This window comes from Seriola aureovittata, chromosome 3, assembly GCF_021018895.1.
Source record: "Seriola aureovittata isolate HTS-2021-v1 ecotype China chromosome 3, ASM2101889v1, whole genome shotgun sequence".
Lineage (NCBI taxonomy): Eukaryota > Metazoa > Chordata > Actinopteri > Carangiformes > Carangidae > Seriola > Seriola aureovittata.
Window position 1 is genome coordinate 10,601,035 of NC_079366.1, and position 22,230 is coordinate 10,623,264.

General features: G+C 38.3%; 1 pseudogene; it reads left to right on the forward strand.

Moving 5' to 3' along the window:
• The first annotated feature begins 11,779 nt into the window (after positions 1-11,779).
• Positions 11,780-13,109, forward strand: LOC130167086 (uncharacterized; annotated as a pseudogene).
• Positions 13,110-22,230: the final 9,121 nt, after the last annotated feature.

Consider the following 22,230-nt stretch of genomic DNA (forward strand, 5'->3'; position numbering starts at 1 on the left):
GAGGAGCAGTGTAGTATAGGAGCTGGAGCGATGTAGCTGGAGGTTCGACCTGCATCTGTCTGCCAGAATCTGCAGGAAGAAGCAGCAGCTGCAGGTTGCTTGCAGAGGCTGTTGTCGGTGGTCTGGGCGGTAGTTGCCGGGAAGAATCTGCAGGTGGAGGGACAGTGCTGGCAGGTGGAAATGGCTGGAGATGGAGGTCCAGACTGCAGCTGTCTGACAGAATCTGCAAGTGGAGACGGCAACTGCCAAATTTCTGGCAGTCAACTCATGAAAAAATGGGAGCAAAAACAAAGTGTTGCGTTTATATTTTTGTTCAGTGTATATACCATGACATGCCTTTTACAGGTGTCATGACAACGACAAAATCTGTAATTGTATGTCTTGAAGACATGCTGTAAAGTGAACATTCAGCCCAAACCTTTCCTCAAATTATAACATTTGAATCAGTCAAGATAATTCACTTTAACAGATGTGGCCCCTACGTGGACTCTCTACTCCTTCAGGATGTGGTAGCAGTCCTCCACCACATGAGGCCGCAGTAGCACAAAACCTTTCAGTAGAGTAAAAATTGGAGATGAATATGGACGTCCATGAGAGCAGATGCATCATTAGTTACACGATCTTTAGGTAAAGGATGCCACTATTGAAATTGTCAAAATATCTGAGGCCTTGCAAGTTACTTACTCACACTCTTTTCTATTCGAGGAATTGTCGCAAAAGTTGACTGGAATAACTGCACATACATCTATGATACAACATTTAGACAGTAAGTATTAACAGCGTAGTTTCCCACAGAAGAAGTGAGAGGATGTGCAAACTGTGGGACACCTGATAACAAGATAAACTTCCTCCTTTACAAAGAAGTGCTCTTCATTTAGAAGACTGTTTTAAATTAAATGTTGAGAGTAAAACCTGAATTTCTTCACCAACTGTAAATAATGAATGAAAAATACACAATTGTTCTGGCTGAAGCAAAATTCCACAACAACACAAAATGGTATCTGCTGCAGAAACACAAAACGAGTCATGAGCCGTAGAGTTGGAGGGAAATTAGTGATCTGTCTGAAACAGGTGCTGGCAAACAGAGAGAACTGATCAGTTCCCTAAAACACAGCAGAGGCATGTGATGTTAACAAGTCTCTTATATCAGGACTTTCTGTATGTCTGACTTTTACATCACTAATATGCACAGACACCTAGTGCATTTCAAATGCCATTTTCTGATCCACGTTTGCCTCATCTGTTCATGTTTCCATCTTTGCTTCTTTCTCCTGCCATGTTCAGGATTTCAAGCCAAGCGATAGTGATCAAGCCAACACAGATTTAAAGGAAGTGAGTGTCATGGAGAAGTTACAGTCTTTGGAGACATTGGAAATATCACGTGTCACACAAAGCAGATTTTGATGGACAACAACTTAAATTGCCATTAAGGTACTGTGATATACTTCTGATTGAAAGGATAATAATAATATATCAATTATTGGCTGTATATGGTATACTCAAAGAGGAAGGTGATGCATTTTACACCATGTCAGGGAAACAAAGTACTTTTTCAGAACTTCAGATCTTTTATAAACCAGTTATTGAACATAGAGAGTTGTTCATTTAATCTTAGTATGCATAGGTTAATTAGGTTTGAGTTAAATGGATTCATAGATACACTTTTAAGTTCACGGTTCACTATTTAGCTTCGCTGTAATTAAGTCGTAATGAGTTGGAGGTAGACATCTTTTTTTTCTAGCAGTAGTCCTCACAGGAAAGACAGAAATGGGTCCCATTGCAACAGCACTGCAAAGCTAAGCATCAGTCGTGGTTGCACTACAGCATGTTCTCGATGTGAGGCGACAGTGCTAACCACTTTATCACTTTATGCCGGCCTATACTGCATGATAGAAAATTTTATAAACATTCAGTCATTGTATGAGGAAGTAGCAGACATTTATTCAGAAATGAATCAAAACATGCACAATACATTACACCCTTCATTATTCTTTGCATTATTTTTTGCAAACAAAGCAGTGACCACAGTTGGACATCTGTTCCTGTATGTGGCCACTTTCCCTGCAGCACAGTAACAGCATCCACACAAAGCCGACCGATCTGAAAACATTTATATATAAAAGCACATATGAGCATATTCAGGTTGTGAGGACGTAAGTCCACAATGAAATGCCAAAACAATAGGAACACTTTCTTCTTGGCAATGATTGGATTGTCCTGGGTTTAACAAAGACATCTGCAGAGTTGGGATGCTGAGTTATGGACGCAATTTCAATTCACAGATCCAGAGCTTTAGATTATCACATGATAAGTCATTCCAGTTATTTTCCAATTGATGCATCATCACTTCTCCACAGTTTTCAGCTGTGTTTCCAGGGCCACTATTGTTAGGCTCATCACTCGCCCAGTAGCTGAAACCAAAAAACAAAATATACATTTTTATAAAGAACACAAGAAACATTTCCTCTGCCATGTTGAACAGCACACTATCAGTTCAAATGTAATGAATTAGAAACAGACTTTCATCGCCACTAATACTATTTTTAACACAAGAAGATTTAAAGCTTTTTCTTGCTTAGAGACTGAAAAATGTGTGAACCTTGTTGTCAGTGGAGTCCCATCAACCCATTTCCATGTCCCCTCTGTCTCACTGTCAGTGAGTCCAATCCACACATTCTTCTTCGACTGTCTCGTGAAATCCTTTTTATAGAGAAAAAAACCATCAATAACTTAAACTTAACTTGATTCCATCCTCCACCTCAGACAATGTGCGTTCATCAATGTGTTTTTAATACGTACACATAGACATACTGTACCTGTTCTTCTTTGCTGTTGATAATCATCAGGTCTGCACCTTTTTGAAGACAGTCATTTCTACTGTCTTGCCAGGTTTTCTTGGTAGAAGAAATGTAATAGATACTATCGCTGAAATACAACCATCCTTTTTGAACATAAAGACAAACAGAAGCATCTCATTAACAACAAGAATTAACAAATTATTTCTCATTGGGATGAAAGGGAGATTTGTTATTTTTTTTGTTATAAAAGGGGAAAAAGTAACAGCTACTGCTGCTGTATGGTTGAACTGTTATGATGTCCTGTGCTCTTAATTGAACTGCCTTTGTTCTTTTAGTGAACAATGAACCTTAATCCAAACTAGTCTTTATTGTATCATCAAGAACCTGTGACACCACGGTGACCTCAGTATATCTCCACTAAACATCAAACTGAGCAGATGCCTGATGCTACAGAGTAACTTCAAACACTGTGTTTCAGAAGCACAGGCAGAATAAGTGTTCACTATTCATAATCTTATTTTATTATATATGGAGAATATTGGCACTGACAGGAGCTGACTGTATGTAACACACATATTCTCCCAATGTCCCACTCATACATCTTTGGATCATTGATTATTGATATAATTAATTTCAACCTCATACTCACCTAGGCCTATCAGGATCCTCTTCAACTCATCTCTCTCTTCAGTCAGGGAATCACGCTGTGAAACTGTCATTTTAAGTGGAGAGGTGACCATTATTTTCTCACTCAGTCAGTTATGTTCACAGCCAAACACTCACTTCACTTTAAAACTGTGCCACTTTGTTATTGATGTGGAGAGAAACTAACTAAATGAACTAGAATATTTAACTGGGAACTTTCTAAGTAACATAACACTTATGACTTGCACGCTGTGAAATCCAAGCTCTTCTTACTGACGTAGTTTGATCATCATACTCACCAGAGGTTTTCAGCTTCCTCTCCAGATCATCTCTCTCTTCAGTCACGTTTTTACATCTGGCTTCAGTATCTGAAACAGAATTTCATGGTGTTTTACATTAATCCAACCAAAGTTGGAGAGATTCATTCAAACAATCCACATTAACACAGATTTTGTATAGGCTAATGCAATAATCTATCAATCATAAATGGTGTAATTTCAACACACTGTTCTCTGATACAGCTACAAAACAAGACCAGATGCCACCTCATAATCTGTGACTAAATGTGTTCTGTGCTGTAACATGGTTTAGTGGCTGATAATTGAGACATTGGTTTCATCACACTTTTAAGGAAGTTTGACATGTTGAGAAATACATTCGTTCACTTTCTCATTGAGAGTTAGATTACAAAATCAATCACACATATAAAGAAAGTGATTATCTTAGCCAGGATAAAGATTACAAGCAGTTCATAGAAACAACAGGTAAAAATATGTCAAATAAAATAAGAAATGTTTTGATTCCTCCCTGTAGGTGTGTAAAAGGAATGTTTTTTGATGGATTTACAAAGTCATCTACAGATGCTGAAGTAACAACTTGGACTAGTGATTGTCCAAAACCTATAGTTTCTTTCAGATCTGAGCTCTGATTGTTGGAGTAGTTTCATCCTCAAACTTATCAAAGTTTATCCTCTTCAACTCATCTCTCTCTTCAGTCACATTTTTACATCTGGCTTCAGTATCTGAAACAGAATTTCATGGTGTTTTACATCAATCTATCAGGTGCATTGTTGGTTTCCTCTAGTTGATCTATAATTAATAACTGCACATATTATAAACCACACAATGTTTTCTGTTAACATAATGAGTGAATGTTGTTCATTTACATAAATTATGTGTTTCAGGGCATGAGTGTAATATGAATGTTCAAAATCAAAGCCACTTTAATTGTCTCCTTTTTAAACTTTACAACAGTGGATTATTGTATGAGTTGTTTTGTTAGTGACTGGAGCTATCATCATATGTAACTCTTGTAACACAAATGTGCCCAGTATTGTACTTGAAGCCTTTTGGATCCAAAGCCATGAGTATTGGAGCAGTTTCATCTTCATTACCAGAGTTGATCCTCTTCAACTCATCTCTCTCTTCAGTCAGGGAATCACGCTGTGAAACTGTCATTTTAAGTGGAGAGGTGACCATTATTTTCTCACTCAGTCAGTTATGTTCACAACCAAACACTCACTTCACTTTAAAACTGTGCCACTTTATGTTATTGATGTGGAGAGAAACTAACTAATTTAAGAATATTTAACTGGGAACTTTCTAAGTAACATAACACTTATGACTTTCACGCTGTGAAATCCAAACTCTTCTTACTGATGTAGTTTGATCATCATACTCACCAGAAGTATTCAGCTTCCTCTCCAGATCATCTCTCTCTTCAGTCTCGTTTTTACATCTGGCTTCAGTATCTGAAACAGAATTTCATGGTGTTTTACATTAATCCAACCAAAGTTGGAGAGATTCATTCAAACAATCCACATTAACACAGATTTTGTATAGGCTAATGCAATAATCTATCAATCATAAATGGTGTAACTTCAACACACTGTTCTCTGATACAGCTACAAAACAAGACCAGATGCCACCTCATAATCTGTGACTAAATGTGTTCTGTGCTGTAACATGGTTTAGTGGCTGATAATTGAGACATTGGTTTCATCACACTTTTAAGGAAGTTTGACATGTTGAGAAATACATTCATTCACTTTCTCATTGAGAGTTAGACGATAAAATCAAACACACATATAAAGAAAGTGATTATCTTAGCCAGGATAAAGATTAGAAGCAGTTCATAGAAACAACAGGTAAAAACATGTCAAATAAAATAAAAAAAATGTTTTGATTCCTCCCTGTAGGTGTGTAAAAGGAATGTTTTTTGATGGATTTACAAAGTCATCTACAGATGCTGAAGTAACAACTTGGACTAGTGATTGTCCAAAACCTGTAGTTTCTTTCAGATCTTAGCTCTGATTGTTGGAGTAGTTTCATCCTCAAACTTATCAAAGTTTATCCTCTTCAACTCATCTCTCTCTTCAGTCACATTTTTACATCTGGCTTCAGTATCTGAAACAGAATTTCATGGTGTTTTACATCAATCTATCAGGTGCATTGTTGGTTTCCTCTAGTTGATCTAAAACTCTATCTTTAGCTTTATATATGCAACTCTCAAGTCTTGTAGAAATTACATTTATAAAATAAAAAAAGTCTAGTAGGAAACATAATTGCACATATTATAAACCAAACAATATTTGCTGTTAACATATTGAGGGAATGTTGTTCATTTACATAAATTATGTGTTTCAGGGCATGAGTGTAATATGAATGTTCAAAATCAAAGCCACTTTAATTGTTTCCTTTTTAAACTTTACAACAGTGGATTATTGTATGAGTTGTTTTGTTAGTGACTGGAGCTATCATCATATGTAACTCTTGTAACACAAATGTGCCCAGTATTGTACTTGAAGCCTTTTGGATCCAAAGCCATGAGTATTGGAGCAGTTTCATCTTCATTACCAGAGTTGATCCTCTTCAACTCATCTCTCTCTTCAGTCAGGGAATCACGCTGTGAAACTGTCATTTTAAGTGGAGAGGTGACCATTATTTTCTCACTCAGTCAGTTATGTTCACAACCAAACACTCACTTCACTTTAAAACTGTGCCACTTTATGTTATTGATGTGGAAAGAAACTAACTAATTTAAGAATATTTAACTGGGAACTTTCTAAGTAACATAACACTTATGACTTTCACGCTGTGAAATCCAAACTCTTCTTACTGATGTAGTTTGATCATCATACTCACCAGAAGTATTCAGCTTCCTCTCCAGATCATCTCTCTCTTCAGTCTCGTTTTTACATCTGGCTTCAGTATCTGAAACAGAATTTCATGGTGTTTTACATTAATCCAACCAAAGTTGGAGAGATTCATTCAAACAATCCACATTAACACAGATTTTGTATAGGCTAATGCAATAATCTATCAATCATAAATGGTGTAATTTCAACACACTGTTCTCTGATACAGCTACAAAACAAGACCAGATGCCACCTCATAATCTGTGACTAGATGTATTCTGTGCTGTAACCTGGTTTAGTGGCTGATAATTGAGACATTGGTTTAATCTCACTTTTAAGGAAGTTTGACATGTTGAGAAATACATTCATTCACTTTCTCATTGAGAGTTAGACGATAGAATCAAACACACATATAAAGAAAGTGATTATCTTAGCCAGGATAAAGATTACAAGCAGTTCATAGAAACAACAGGTAAAAACATGTCAAATAAAATAAAAAAAATGTTTTGATTCCTCCCTGTAGGTGTGTAAAAGGAATGTTTTTTGATGGATTTACAAAGTCATCTACAGATGCTGAAGTAACAACTTGGACTAGTGATTGTCCAAAACCTGTAGTTTCTTTCAGATCTGAGCTCTGATTGTTGGAGTAGTTTCATCCTCAAACTTACCTAAGTTTATCCTCTTCAACTCATCTCTCTCTTCAGTCAGGGAATCGTGCTGTGAAACTGTCATTTTAAGTGGAGAGGTGACCATTATTTTCTCACTCAGTCAGTTATGTTCACAACCAAACACTCACTTCACTTTAAAACTGTGTCACTTTATGTTATTGATGTGGAAAGAAACTATTATCTAGTCAGGTTTTTACATCTGGCTTCAGTATCTGAAACAGAATTTCATGGTGTTTTACATCAATCTATCAGGTGCATTGTTGGTTTCCTCTAGTTGATCTAAAACTCTATCTTTAGCTTTATATATGCAACTCTGAAATACATTTATACAACAAATAGATAAGAAACAAATTTGTATGAAACACAATTGTGTATATCATAAACGATACAACATCTTCTCTTAATATAATGAGGAAATGTTGTTACTTCACATATTTGGCCCTTGAGATTCATGTCCATGTTGACATGATTCTTCACATGATTGTCTGATTGAATAACTGTATTAATAAGAAGGTGTACAGGAGTTCCTGATAAAGTGCCCAGTGAGTGTATGTCATGTAGTATCCTGTGACTTTGTGCATGTTGGGCTGTATGTTTACTGGCTGAAAACTGTGATTTCACTGCATTAATCATCCGTCATAATCCACTTTTCTGTTTTTGTTCAGTACAAAGAATAAAGAAAAGGTGAACTATGAGAATCTTTAGCATAGTGCATTGAATACTACTGTTTACTACATTTATTAGTTTTTACTTAGTCAAATTGAGTCTGATTAATTTCAATATTTTTTTCAGGTCATAACCAACTCTAATCTCTGTGTCATTCCCTCTCTCTCCCCCCAACTTTCCTGTCTCTCTCACTAAGACTTTAATAAAGGCAAAAAAATGGCCAAACAATAACTTTAAAAAAAGGAGCACTCACAGAGAGCAAGACACAGGGAAATGTTGAGAGTCGCTTGCAGGATACACAGGAGTCCAAAGGTCAAAGCAACCAGTCTGTACAGGTTTACACCTGTGACACACACACACACACACACACACACACACACACACATACAATTGGATCAAACTTAGTTATATTGATTTACTTTCATTCCCTGGAGACATAGGCTACCCCTGACCTTAAACTCACTGTATTACACGTTCACGCACACATCAGTGCAGACTGCTTTACGAATGTCCCTGATACAGTCTTCACATCTACATATCTGATTAATATAAGGTGAATATCACAGCCATATAGAAATAAAGTTAAAAACATAAAAAGAAGGGACCACAAGATGCAAAAATACAACCAACATGGTCAATGCAAAATCAAAATTTTTGACTAAAATTACATTAAAAAATATTTGCATTTAATACTGAGATTAAATTTTTTTCTTTGTGGGACTTATTTCAAAAATTTACATTAAAAATTTAATACACAAGATAAAATTATTATGAACATTGTTGTATATTGTTGTTATATATTGCAGTTATTTTGGTCAACCTCAAAACATTTAAGATTTCTGCCTCACCAGGTGCTGGTCCTGTTTCTCCAGAGTGGCTCTTCAATGCATCATTCCCGACTGTGGCATCAGATTTGTCTTTATGGATAACCATCTCCATATTTCAGCCAGTCGTGGGTGATGAAGCTGTTGGTGAAAGTGCCTCCTACAAATGGTGCTAGTCCGAGATCTGAAGCTTCTTTTATATTCTCACAGCAACATTCTTGTTCACTCTTCTTCTTCCTCATTTTTCTGTCAGTTGTCTTTTTCAGAAGCTTTGACACAGTGTGTTACACACACACACCTATAGTACAATAAAAAACCACAGTCACAGCCTCACTGGACTCCAGTCTGAGCTTGTCCACGTGCTGCAGGTATTTAATGAACCGTCTTTCATCCTTTTTCTGATTCCTCAGCGGGAGGCAGATTGTTTTCGGTTTGTCCATCCGTAATTACGTACATCTGTCCCATCTCGTGGACATAGATATCTCAGAAACGCCTTGACAGAACTTTCTTCAAAATTGTTGGTCAAAGGTCAAAGGTCAAGGTCACGGTGACCATATTTTGGCCTTGTGAACGTGATATCTCCAGAACTCCGCAAGGGAATCCCTTCAAATGTTGCACAGTTGTCCAACTGGATGTAAGGACGAACTGATTTGACTCTGGTGGTCAAAGGTCAAAGGTCACGGTGACCTCAGAAAACACTTTTTAGCCATAACTCAAGACTTCAAACAGGAATTGTACAACATTTCACACAAATAGTTAATACTTTATAGTGGCGGAGACGAGGCGGTAATTCTAGTTATCTGAATGATCTGTTGCCTGTTCCTTCTGGTGCATTTGCCTCAGAGGTGGGAATCATTAGTTACACGATCTTTAGGTAAAGGATGCCACCACTAGATTGTTAAAATATCTGAGGCCTTGCAAGTTACTTACTGACACTCTTAAATTCGAGGCACAACTGTTGTAAAAGTTCAGTTATTCAAAAACAGTCATACACAACACTGGAATAACTGCACATACATCTATGATACAGTACAGACTGAAGTGACAGACCAGAAACAGGCTCAGTGAACACTAACTCAACATTTAGACCCCCGCCGGCTCAGGGAGAACATGCAAACTCCACACAGAAAGGCCCCAGGCCCGGGGTTTGAACCCAGATCCTGCTCACTATGAGGCGTCAGTGCTTACAACTTTACCACCGTGTCGCCCTAGACTGCATTATAAATATGTATATAAACGTTCATAGATTCAGTCATTGTATGAGGAAGTAACAGACATTTATTCAGTAATGAATCAAAGCATGCACAATACATTACACTCTTCATTATTCTTTGCATTATCTTTTGCAAACAAAGCAGTGACCACAGTTGGACATCTGTTCCTGTATGTGGCCACTTTCCCTGCAGAACAGTAACAGCAGCCACACAAAGCCGACCGATCTGAAAACACTGTTTACACCTAAAAAATAATTTGCATGCCAGATGAGCATATTCAGGCTGTTGAAATAGAAACTATAGAAACTCAGGCAAATCTCCTCCTGGCAATAAAAAATAATGAAATTATGCAGCAACCAACATCTGGTGAGGAGTAAGACAGACAGACAGACTTCTTTTGCCAAGTCACAGGATGTCAAGCCTTTTCCATCCCCTCCTGCTCCCCACAATCACCTGTAGCCTACCATATTTTAATATGACCAAACTTACAATTTCTGATCTATGAGCTATTGTTAAACAAGAATAATTATTTTAAGAATAATCAATCCAAATACATATTCAGGACATTAATGCATTTTCACATTCTGACAGTTATTCACATCACAATATGATGAAGTCATGAAGTCTACCAGTAAAATAAATACAGATAAATGACAAACACTGTGTGGTTGGCTTTATTGACGTGTTGAGCAATCAGGTGATAGAAAAGTTTTTATTTACTAAGTCTGTCTGAGCAGGCATTCATTATTTTTTCATTTCACAGATCCAAAAGTTTAGATCATCACAAAGTTTATCATTCCAGTCTTCTTTCATGCCATACCACATAACTTCTACACAGTCTTCGTCTTTGTTTTCATAGCTGTTAGGCTCATCACTCGCCCAGTAGCTGAAACCCAAAGTCAAAAATAAACTTTTTTATAAAGAACACAAGAAACATTTCCTCTGCCATGTTGAACAGCACACTATCAGTTCAAATGTAATGAATTAGAAACAGACTTTCATCGCCACTAATACTATTTTTAACACAAGAAGATTTAAAGCTTTTTCTTGATTAGAGACTGAAAAATGAGTGAACCTTGTTGTCAGTGGAGTCCCATCAACCCATTTCCATGTCCCCTCTGTCTCACTGTCAGTGAGTCCAATCCACACATTCTTCTTCAACTGTCTCGTGAAATCCTTTTTATACAGAGAAAAAAACCATCAATAACTTAAACTTAACTTGATTCCATCCTCCACCTCAGACAATGTGCGTTCATCAATGTGTTTTTAATACGTACACATAGACATACTGTACCTGTTCTTCTTTGTTCTTTCTTTCTTTTCAACCATCCTTTTTGAACGTAAAGACAAACAGAAGCATCTCATTAACAACAAGAATTAACAAATTACTTCTCATTGGGATGAAAGGGAGATTTGTTATTTGTGTGTTATAAAAGGGAAAAAGTAAAAGCTACTGCTGCTGTATGGTTGAACTGTTATGATGTCCTGTGCTCTTAATTGAACTGCCTTTGTTCTTTTAGTGAACAATGGACCTTAATCCAAACTAGTCTTTATTGTATCATCAAGAACCTGTGACACCACGGTGACCTCAGTATATTTCCACTAAACATCAAACTGAGCAGATGCCTGATGCTACAGAGTAACTTCAAACACTGTGTTTCAGAAGCACAGGCAGACCTCACTAAGCTAAGACGTCAATTAACTATAACAATAAAGAAAAATACCAGCAGCACACACCGGGGCATCTCCACAGTAAATAACAACAACAAAAACAAACAAGCAAAACAAAAAGCTGCTTCTGCACCAAAGTGGCATCTCAGTGGACGAGATGAAAAACCATCAGGGTAGATTCTTTACTGAAGTAAAACTAAATCTACTTTAAAGGTAAAAGAATTGTGGTATATAGGGTATTTATGTGTATTTTGCACTATTTTCCACTGATTCGCAGCTAAGTTTTATTTCATGAACAATATGTGCTGTATGGCACCAGCAACATCCTGCAGCTCCCAATCAGCGGCCTCACTGAAGAGTTCATGGTGACCAGAACACGGGAGGCATTGCAGTACAGGGAATCCAGAGATCTAAAGGTGGCAACAGCTAGTATCCAGGTGCGAACAGGCAGGAAATGGAGTGCAGTCGAAGCTCTGGAGGTGGCTGAGTCACAACTGAGGCAGAAGGTGCTGGTGGGGTCCATTGCCACAGGGCATGCAGGCATTGGCTACTTCCCAGCAACAAGTGTTGAAAACACCAAAGGCAAAGAGCGGCAACATCTTGTTCAGGAGGAAGTGCGGGCAGGTGTGGAGGAAGTGCTAGCCAGCAGGATGATGGGAATGGGGCAGCAAGGAGCATGGACAAAATGGGAGAATGTTCTGCAAAGGAAGATCACCTGGTCTAACATCTGGAAAGCAGACTTCCATCGCATCAGGTTTTTAGTCCAGGCTGTCTATGACGTCCTACCAAGTTCAGCCAACCTCTGGGGCAAAACCGAAACACCATCCTGTCCCCGATGTTCATGACGGGGATCCTTGGAACACCTCCTCAGCAGTTGCCCGAAAGCCCCTTGGAGACGGGCGCTATCGCTGGCGCCACGAGCAGTTGCTGACAGCCTAGCCACTGCTATCAACACCATCAAGGGCCCCCACAAGCCAAAGACCGTCATGTTCCTCAGAGCCGGAGAGAAGCCCAACATTCGACCACGGGCGAAGTCTGGCCTCCTCACCTCCGCCACTCACTGGCAAATGGAAGTGGACCTTGGCAAACAGCTGAAGTTCCCAGCCAGGATAACATCAACACGACTCCGACCAGACATGATCATCCTGTCAGATTCCACCAAGCAGTTGATCATGTTGGAGCTCACAGTGCCCTGGGAAGAGCACATGGACGAGGCCAACGAGAGGAAGCATGCCAAGTACCAGGAGCTGGTGGAAGAGTACAGGAGGCAGGGCTGGAGAATTCGCTATGAGCCTCTGGAGGTGGGTTGCCAAGGATTTGCAGGGCGTTCACTCAGCAAAGTGTTCGCGCTGCTGGGCCTCATCGGGGAGGCAAAGAGGAAGGCTATCAGATCCGCAAAAGAAGCCTCAGAGAAAGCCACAAGGTGGCTATGGATCAAGAGGGCAGATCCGTGGGGAAACGCTGCTGGGACACAGGCTGGGGACTGATCAACCCCGGTCAGGTCGCCTGGGCGAGGGTGTCTGATGTTGAAAGACCCGAAACACCCAATGTCCCCAGGTTCCACTGATGATGTGTCCCAGCGCATCCGCAAGATATATCTTTCACCTGATTTGTGTAACACCAACTGTCGGTATATACACCGTGGACTTGCACTGCCATCTTCAGTTGGCAGTCACACCCAGAGCATCATTAAAGCGACTGAAGCTTCACTTTTGTATTCTTTCAGGTGCGTAAATGTAGTTTAAGCACCTTCATATTATGTTAGTAGTGTACCCTTTATAGTTGATTTAGTTACATTATTGTATTGTGCTTTGTTATATTGTTGAGGGGAACTATATTCTATAATCTAAAATAAACTATTTTCTTTTTTTGCTCCGTGTTTGATTCAGTGTTGAAATCAAAATAATATGTGATTTTTTAAGGACATTCACACCAACATTTTGACTGTTTTAAGTGTTTTAAGGTTAAACCTACAAAAATACCTCAGTTTTGAACATGTGCTATGTCATTGCCTCAACTTGTGAAGGCGTGTGTAGCTGGTACCTGGTTCCCCAGTGGTGCAGTCATTAAGTCACCTTCTCTGGGGATACCATGGTCAGGGGTTCCAAGCCCCAGATGGCCAAGGTCCTACTTCAACAAAGATTCAATAGCAACTCATGCATATGATATCGAAATGCTGCCGAGCAGCTTGGACCTCATTAATTGCTGCTTGTGGTTATGTTTATAATTCTATTTTTCGCTGCTAAAAGTATATGTGCTGCTCAAAATTGGCAGATTGGTTGCAAATTCCACCCACTAGTCAGGCACAAAAAATGACACTAATTATCCAATAGTTGGCACTACAATTAGGAGGTTTAGGTGTTTGCAATTTTCTTAAAAATGGCTTGGACTTGGGCTTTCCAATATCAAGTGTTTCAAACGGTGTTTAAATCAGACGTTCACGCCTAATGTTTGCATGACATTCACAAGACATTCTCAATCAAATGCTCGCTCCTTGCTTGGGGGTTCCCTGGCCATTGGCCTGTCCACTCCGCCGACCATGTTTAGCTCTAACACGCCAGTTGGCCTCCAAATGGAGCTGTAGGTCACCTGAAGCCACAGAGTCCAGCTGGGGTGGCCCAGGCCGTGGAGCTGTCGAGACCCACTGTTCACGGCCCTTGTTGGAGCATCCTGACCTCTTCCTAGCACAATGGCGGACATTTTGGGCCAGCTGGAGCATTTTATTTGCATCTGGCCCAAACATGGCAGGTGGCACCACAGGCAGCCTAAGCAAACAGCAAAAACCATGCACACATGCTAGTCGTCTACATAGACCTGACCAGCGATGGGCCTCAGACGGTTTATCAAACTGCTTCAGTACCAGCACCTCTAAATCAGGATCAGTGGTACAGAGAAATGCTTGAGCGGCCCAAGTAATGAGTTGGCAATAGAGCGGAGGTGGTTGCTCCTGCGCCTCCTCTACCTGCTTCGACCACTGACTTATCAAGCTCTCCCTACCTCACCTTGGCAGAGGAGGGCTGCTGTGCAGTAAATGGGGCTGACACAGGGGAAAGCATTGCCAACCCTTTCCCCATGGCTGCACCCAGGGTATTGACGGATTGAGGCTTCACCCCCACTTGGTCATCTCAAACCACCACTCTTGGCTGCTTCACCTGGTGCAGCTGCTCAATGAAAGTGGCTGGCCTCCCTCACTCTTCATACAGGATGTTGGGTCCTGGATGGCCATGCCGGCATGGTCCAGCCCTAAGCAATGGACACACTGATCGTGACCATCCTCAATTGGCATACTATATTGTTTTTATTTGTTTGTTTGTTTTAAATGTGCAAATTCATTTCAATATGAAGTTCAGGTCATAGTGCCCAGCTCTGATTTCCCTTTTTAGATGGGGAAGTGATTGTCACATTTTGTACAACATGTAATTTTGTTTTTTGTTTTTTCTTCTTTACTTTGTCGTCATCTTTTCTTTCTCACTCTCAGTAACTTCCTCCCAATAAAACAATAACTGTCAATAAGTCAAACTATTATAACAATAACAAAAGCTGTCAGTTGTTTTGTCACACTAGTTGTGTAGGCTGTTAAGTTGTTTTATGTCATGTCATGTCATGTCAATGTTATGTTATGTCACCCTCCTTGTCTTTGTCTTGCTTCACCAAAATACAAAAAAAAAAAGAAAGAATACTTAACTGGGAACTTTGTAAGTAACGTAACACTTGTGACTTTAATGAAGTGTTTCCTGGGGACGCTAAAAGTGATGAACCTGGCTGGGACTTGTTATTTAATGCCCAAATTTGTCTTTTGAAGTCAAAAGCATTGAAAAACCAATGTGTCCCCATCAGGTTCATCAGTTAATCAGGAATAGTTTGACATTTGGGAAAGGAAGTGATTATCTAACTAGAGGATAAAGATGAGAAGCAGTTAGTAGAAACAACAGGTAAAAACATGTCAAATAAAGTAAAAAATGTTTTGATTCCTCCCTGTAGGTGTGTAAAAGGAATGTTTTTTGATGGATTTACAAAGTCATCTACAGATGCTGAAGTAACAACTTGGACTAGTGATTGTCCAAAACCTATAGTTTCTTTCAGATCTGAGCTCTGATTGTTGGAGTAGTTTCATCCTCAAACTTACCAAAGTTTATCCTCTTCAACTCATCTCTCTCTTCAGTCACGTTTTTACATCTGGCCTCAGTAGCTGGTTGATGAGTTACCACCATTTGCAACACAGTGAGATAATATTGACAAACAAAGAGAGAAGAGCCACTTTAAAATGGAGTTAAATAGACTTCCATCAATCTATTAGTATTAATATAGGTAGTTATTATTTAATATGGAAACTAACTTTACTGCATTAATCAGTAATCATAATCCATACTTTTCTGTATTTTTGTTCAGAACTGAGAATAAAAAAAGAGGTGCACTAAGAGAATCTTTAGCATAGTGCATTTGATACCATATTGTTTGCTTGTTTGTTTAACTGAGTCTAATGTGCAAATTAATTTCAATATAAATTTCAGGTCACAGTATCCAACTCTAGTCTCTTTGTTTAGATGGGCAAGAAATTGTCACAGCTTGTAACACACTGAAAGTGTGGTGGTAACCCACCACACTTTCCCGGTGTTTCAGAGGTGAGATGTAAAATTAGAAACAAAGATGCATGTTAGGAAGACTCACAGAGATCCATAAGTAACCACCTCTAAAATGACTGCAGAGTTTAATCATCACAGTGTACCCTTTGGTATTTGTGTACTCTCACCTTCCTTGTACGGTTTTAAACCATTTTGCTCTCTGTGTGACATGTTTTTAAGCCTTTACATAGCTTTATATATATGCATGCTTCAGCAGTTTTGGTTAGTAAAATTTGGTCAAAATTACTTTAAAAAAGAAGATTTCAAGGTGTCTTGATTTATCTAAGTTTTTATCTTCCCATACTCTTACTGTATGACTTAATTAAAGTAATGGTCATCATGAAATAGAATTAATTTTCCACAAGAGTAACACAACTGGAATTGGCATGGCAATTTTGGTCACCCTCACAGATCCGGTGAGGATAAGAGAAGATGAGGGAAATGTGCTGGACCTTTCTGCTGAAGTCTGACTTTTCTCTGTTCCTCTCTCCTGGTGTGGAGAACTGTAATGTTACAGTTATGCCCCCACACACATGACAAATCCATCTGGATAAACATGCTATTGGATCGGTCAAGGTAACTTTCAGTGTGACAAACATCAGAATAAAGCCAGTATATCGTTTCTCTACAAGTGGCATTCATATTTAAACTATTTATTATTTTTGCCAGATATTGGAGCGTTTTGCAACTATTCAAACACTCAATCTTTTTTATAAACGTAGTTTTTTTTGTGTAATTGCCCACACAGATCCATGTTTAAATGTTTAAGTTTAGTTAAAATGATATTCTGTTTATTACATTTACATTAAGTCATCGTCATCACTAATGCTAATGCGCAATGCCTTATTTAAGCTATCATAGGCCCATGTTGGTCGTATTAAATGTGGTTTCCATTACAGCATATTACAGCATTGTATATGATTTCTGATTAGAAGGTGGTGTCTATTAGTATATTAGGATATCCTGTTTGGTTTGTAAGTAGAGTATAATTTGGCGTATTATTGTCTAAGTATAATTTATTTTGGATCTAAAACATAATTCTATGCGATTTCTAATTACAGCATAATCTAGGTGTATGACGTCTAATTAGGGTGTCATTGTGTTTGTTTACTGTCTAATATAGCATATATTATATTGTGCTATATTAAAGAACTATTTAATGCAATTATTAAATAGATGTAGAACTCAAAAGTTACGCACGGGTCTCCTACTACACCAAGGCTTTAGTAATGTCCCTCACTTGTGCGTCACTTTGAATAAAAGCATCTGCCAAAAGAGTAAATCTAAATGTAAATATTATTCATAGTTCTGTTTAATTTTATACAAAGTATGGCTTGCTACATTTTATTAGTGCACCATAAAATCGAGTGACTAACAGTTGTTGTTGTTGTTGTTGTTGTTGTTGCAGTGTAGAATACAAGACAACAAAAATGAAGAAAGTTTGATGTGTTTCCCTTTCAGGAACTAAGTAAAAAGGTACTAAAGAATTCACTATTTGGTTCAGTTCATTTTAACACACTGAAGGAGCGCTGAGTATGTCACTTCGTTCTTGGCTTACTTTAGCATCTTTAAATTTTAATTAGCATTATGTGGGATATACAGTATTTTCAGTGATGCTTTGTTTAGCAGTATGAAAGATATTGCATTAAAGAAATATGTGTTGTAACAGAAGAGAGTTGTTTATTAAAAGGTAATAGAAATGGGGAAGTACCGAGGGTGTACATGACTGATTGCATTCAAGATACTTGTTTTGCGGACATAGTTCAGGTGGAAAACATTGAGAATTTAACCTGATATATAAGTTTGGTATCGGATAAGAGAAGTAGAACAGATCTGACGCCAGACAGGTGCAACTGCAAAGGTCACAATGTGAAAAATACCATTATCTTTTAGGAAATGCTTACAAAAACAGGTTGAACCTGAATATTTCCAATGAAACCTGGGATGTGTATTAAGTGTTCAGCAGCTATTAGAGCAATAAATCATAACAATGTAAGGCAATAACCTGGAACCAATGGTCTCAAATTCTAGGAAATGTAAGAAATGTTATTATGGGTGTTAACATACCACTGTCAGGGCCCAGGTAGTTTTGTAATATATTTTAGTAGGTTTAGTGTTTGTGTCTTGTCTACTTCCTGTTTTATTTTGTTGTGTGTTCTTCCTTGTACTGTCTAACTTCCTTCCCTCCTGTTGATTGCCTCCCTTCCCCTAATGTGATACATCTGTGTCTCGTTATCATTCAGTGTATATATGTGGTGGGGTTTTTCCCTTCTGTGCCAGATCGTCTTGTTGGATTCCTGTCAGCGGTCCAGTGTCTGTTTCATGTATATATCTATAGCCCTTGGGATGTTGACCTGTTTTTGCCTTTTGGATACCGGGTACCCACCCAGTGATTTTGTACCTCTGCCCTGTGGATTGGATTTCCTGGTTGCTTGAAATTGGACTGAATAAAACGACTACCGAACTCTCCTTCTTTTTGTCCCCTCCTCTGCATTTTGAGTCCTACTGTTCTGTGTCTGATAACCACTGAGTTCCTGTTCTTAGTCTGGCCCTACGACCAGCTCAGTTTCTTGTACTCTGCATCATAATTACAGTAAATCTACTCTATATTAGATTTCAGTGAGTTTTGTATTTTATTAATGGATGATTTTAGATGATTGACGTGGTGAAGATCTGAACCCATCTGGCCCTGGTGAAGATTTACTCTAACAATTGATGAGTTATCTGATTTAAAAAAATAAAAATGAATAAACACAGGTCAAAGAATTCCCTTAAACTGGCTTTGGGTTTTCAGAGGTTTTCTTCTGGAAATGGCACCTGTGAGAAGTCTTACATGGTACAGGAGAAGATTAGACCCAGCACTCACACTGCATCACAGCAGTGAGGTGAAAATATTAATGACTGGAAGGAGGACTTCTGTCGCTCACTACGAGATACAGTGACACTATTCTCTGTGAGAATTAAGGGTGAGAGGAAAACATTTATATGCAGTGACAAAATGCAAACAAGTTTGAAGATTGTAAAAAAGAAAAATAAAGGGATGTGAAAAGGCTGCTCCATTCTCTTGTCACTAGGCCCTGATCCCCGACCTTATCATTGCTTTGTCATTATTGTTTTTTGATCAATGTTTTAGTCAGATGTTTCTATTGATTTTTCAGCTTCGGTTACTCAATACATTGGTTGTGAGATGTGATTGATCCGTGTTTGCAGGTTTGATATTTTGGGAGGGTCGGCCCACTTTGTATATTTTCAGTTGTTTGTCTAGGTGAGTGGGGTTGATCAGCAGCTCAGTCAGTCAGGGAAAGGTGTGTGTCATTAGGTCCTCTTGGTAGTGAGGGACTGGGCATGAGTGTGTGGGAACAGGGGTAGAACTGTTCTGCAGTAGGTGACAGTGGGGTGAAACTTGTGCACTTATGAATAATATCTGGTGCTTATTGTAGAGGGGGAGTTGTCAGTAGTAACAAAAGTTATTATGTAGTGGTTGTATGGGGTTTGGTATGCTTGGATAGGCATGTGTATTGGGTTAGCTCACCCCCGTACTCACCTGAGCTGGTGGTAGGCTCCAGTTAGGGGAGAAGGAGAAGATAGGATGCCAGTCAGGACTCAATAGAGAGAGACAGAGCAGGTGGTAGCTTGCTGTGAGGCAGTTTAATTCTTTGACATTATGGCTCAAGTTTTTTTATTGTTGAACTTCTAGGGGTTCATTATTCTTTGGGTTTTTTTTTGGCACTTTGAGCCTGCTAACCTATATTTATTTTATTTTATTTTTGGAACATCCCTTTTAAAGTTTCCAGTGTCCAAACACCATCATCTACCCTTTATATGGGGTGGCAGCACTACAGGGGACAACAATGAAAATAACAACATGTTGGATTTACTCACTCTGTCCCTGACTACCTGATATGTTGCATGTATGTTGTCAATAAACCTATCCAAAGCAACAATATGACATACTATATCATTGTGAGATTACATAGAGACTGTGACAATTTGAATATCTTAGATTATTACGCTGAGTATGGAAAAGAAGTGAAACATTTATTATAAAAAATACATATGAGTGACACAAAACTATAACATATCTGCTCAAAACATTTTCCTAATACAAATGCAAATACTGAAAATTAAATAAATGTATTAATAAATAGCAGTTTTTATCTTCTATGTCATTGTGGTGCAGACAACCGTTTTTTATTGATACATTATTGATACATTGATACATAGATTTTTATTGATAGTGTTGTCACACTTCATTTGTAAAAGGATTTTCAGTTCACCCAGTGCATTTAAAGGCTGTTCTGCTTTTTATTCATTATGGACAAATGGTCTCATCTGTAAACACTACAGACACATTGATTTAAGAAATATTACAACCATCTGTTTTCTCTTAAGTTTTGATTAGATTGGAGTCTACTTAGCCTCTAAGACTGATTGTTATTGGGAAGTGGCACCTGGGTATTTTCTGCAGCCATGATGTTCACACCTGTTAAAGGTGAACCACATTGTTTTGACTAACATTTTTTTCTCTGTGCTCACTATGTCCATAAACGCTTTGAAACAAATGATATAGTTCCCTGCTTGCCACAGCGATGCCCCCCCTAAATATTCATGCCTCTCTGTGATTTCATTTTAATAAATGGTCAGGGTTAATTATGTAGATCTCAGCACAATCAAAAGTACATAATGGTTCCTCTCATTTTATATCTAAGGCCAAACCTCAGCCGTAGCTGGAGGGTTAATGTTTTCGGGTTGTTCATCCCATTCATGTGAACATTAAATTTGAGGAACGCCTTGAAGAAATTTCTTCAAACTGGGCAGAGACATTTCCTTGGACTCAAGGATGAACTGGTTAGATTTTGTTGGTCAAAGGTCAAAGGTCAAGGTCACAGTGACCTCAGAAAATACTTCAAACAGCAATTATGAAAAATTTATGAATGATCTCTTGCCTCTTAAATTTACACTTAATGGTAGTTGGAAATTCACACAATGGTACATCACTGCCACCTGCTGTTTGTGCTGGATGTTACATAAACTGTACATTGCCTTTTATATCATTGTCTCCCTGGATAGCTGACTGTTGTCACCCGGAGTCTTTCACACTTTTTTCAAATAATTTATTTTGTGATCAAGGAAAAACAGATGGGCTAGGCAAATTAAAACTTCACACATTGTATTTATATTTAAGGCTGCAACTAAAGAGTATTTTGATTATCTATTAATCTATTGATTATTTTCCATATTTCACTGCTCCTACAATGAATGATTAAATATGCATTATTTATATCTAGATTTAATATAACAAATGACCGAACTCCAAAGTGATGCTGGTATAAAATAGAGAAAAGCAGCAGTGACTTTATACGTGCTGTGCCCAGAAAAATATTGAGAGTTTTGCTTGATAAATAACTTTAATGGATTGTTTCATTTTTTGTGGTTTATGGTCATTAGTTATTAATGAACAGTGCTGTTCAAGAGTTAGGGTTGGGTTCACTCTTCATTAACATAACCAACAGAATGTAACTGTAAGTGAATTCACACAACTGTTTGCACTTTGCACTAGTACAGTATTATATTATAACATAGATTTATGACCTTACAGAAATAAGTTGGCTTTCGTTTGACATATAATTAGTTTTATATTCAATATGATGTACAAATATTACAGAAGGGGTCATTTCAAATGGTAATCTGGTAAATGGGATGCCATTAAACTTGTCAGGCCGAGACTCCAAGCAGGACTCAGATGCAGAGATTTTGAATAACAAAAAGGCTTTTATTAAATCCACCGGAGACCTCAGACAGAGTGACAAACAAATGGCTATAAAAACTAGACACTAAACTCTGAATCCTGAGAAACAAAAACACTCCAGGAGGAGGAAAAAACTCTAATCAAAAGAAACAAATCGATAAACACAAAACGCTCCGAATGGAGGAAAAACCGAAGGACTATGAATCTAATCTATGGAAGAATAAACAAACAAAAAAT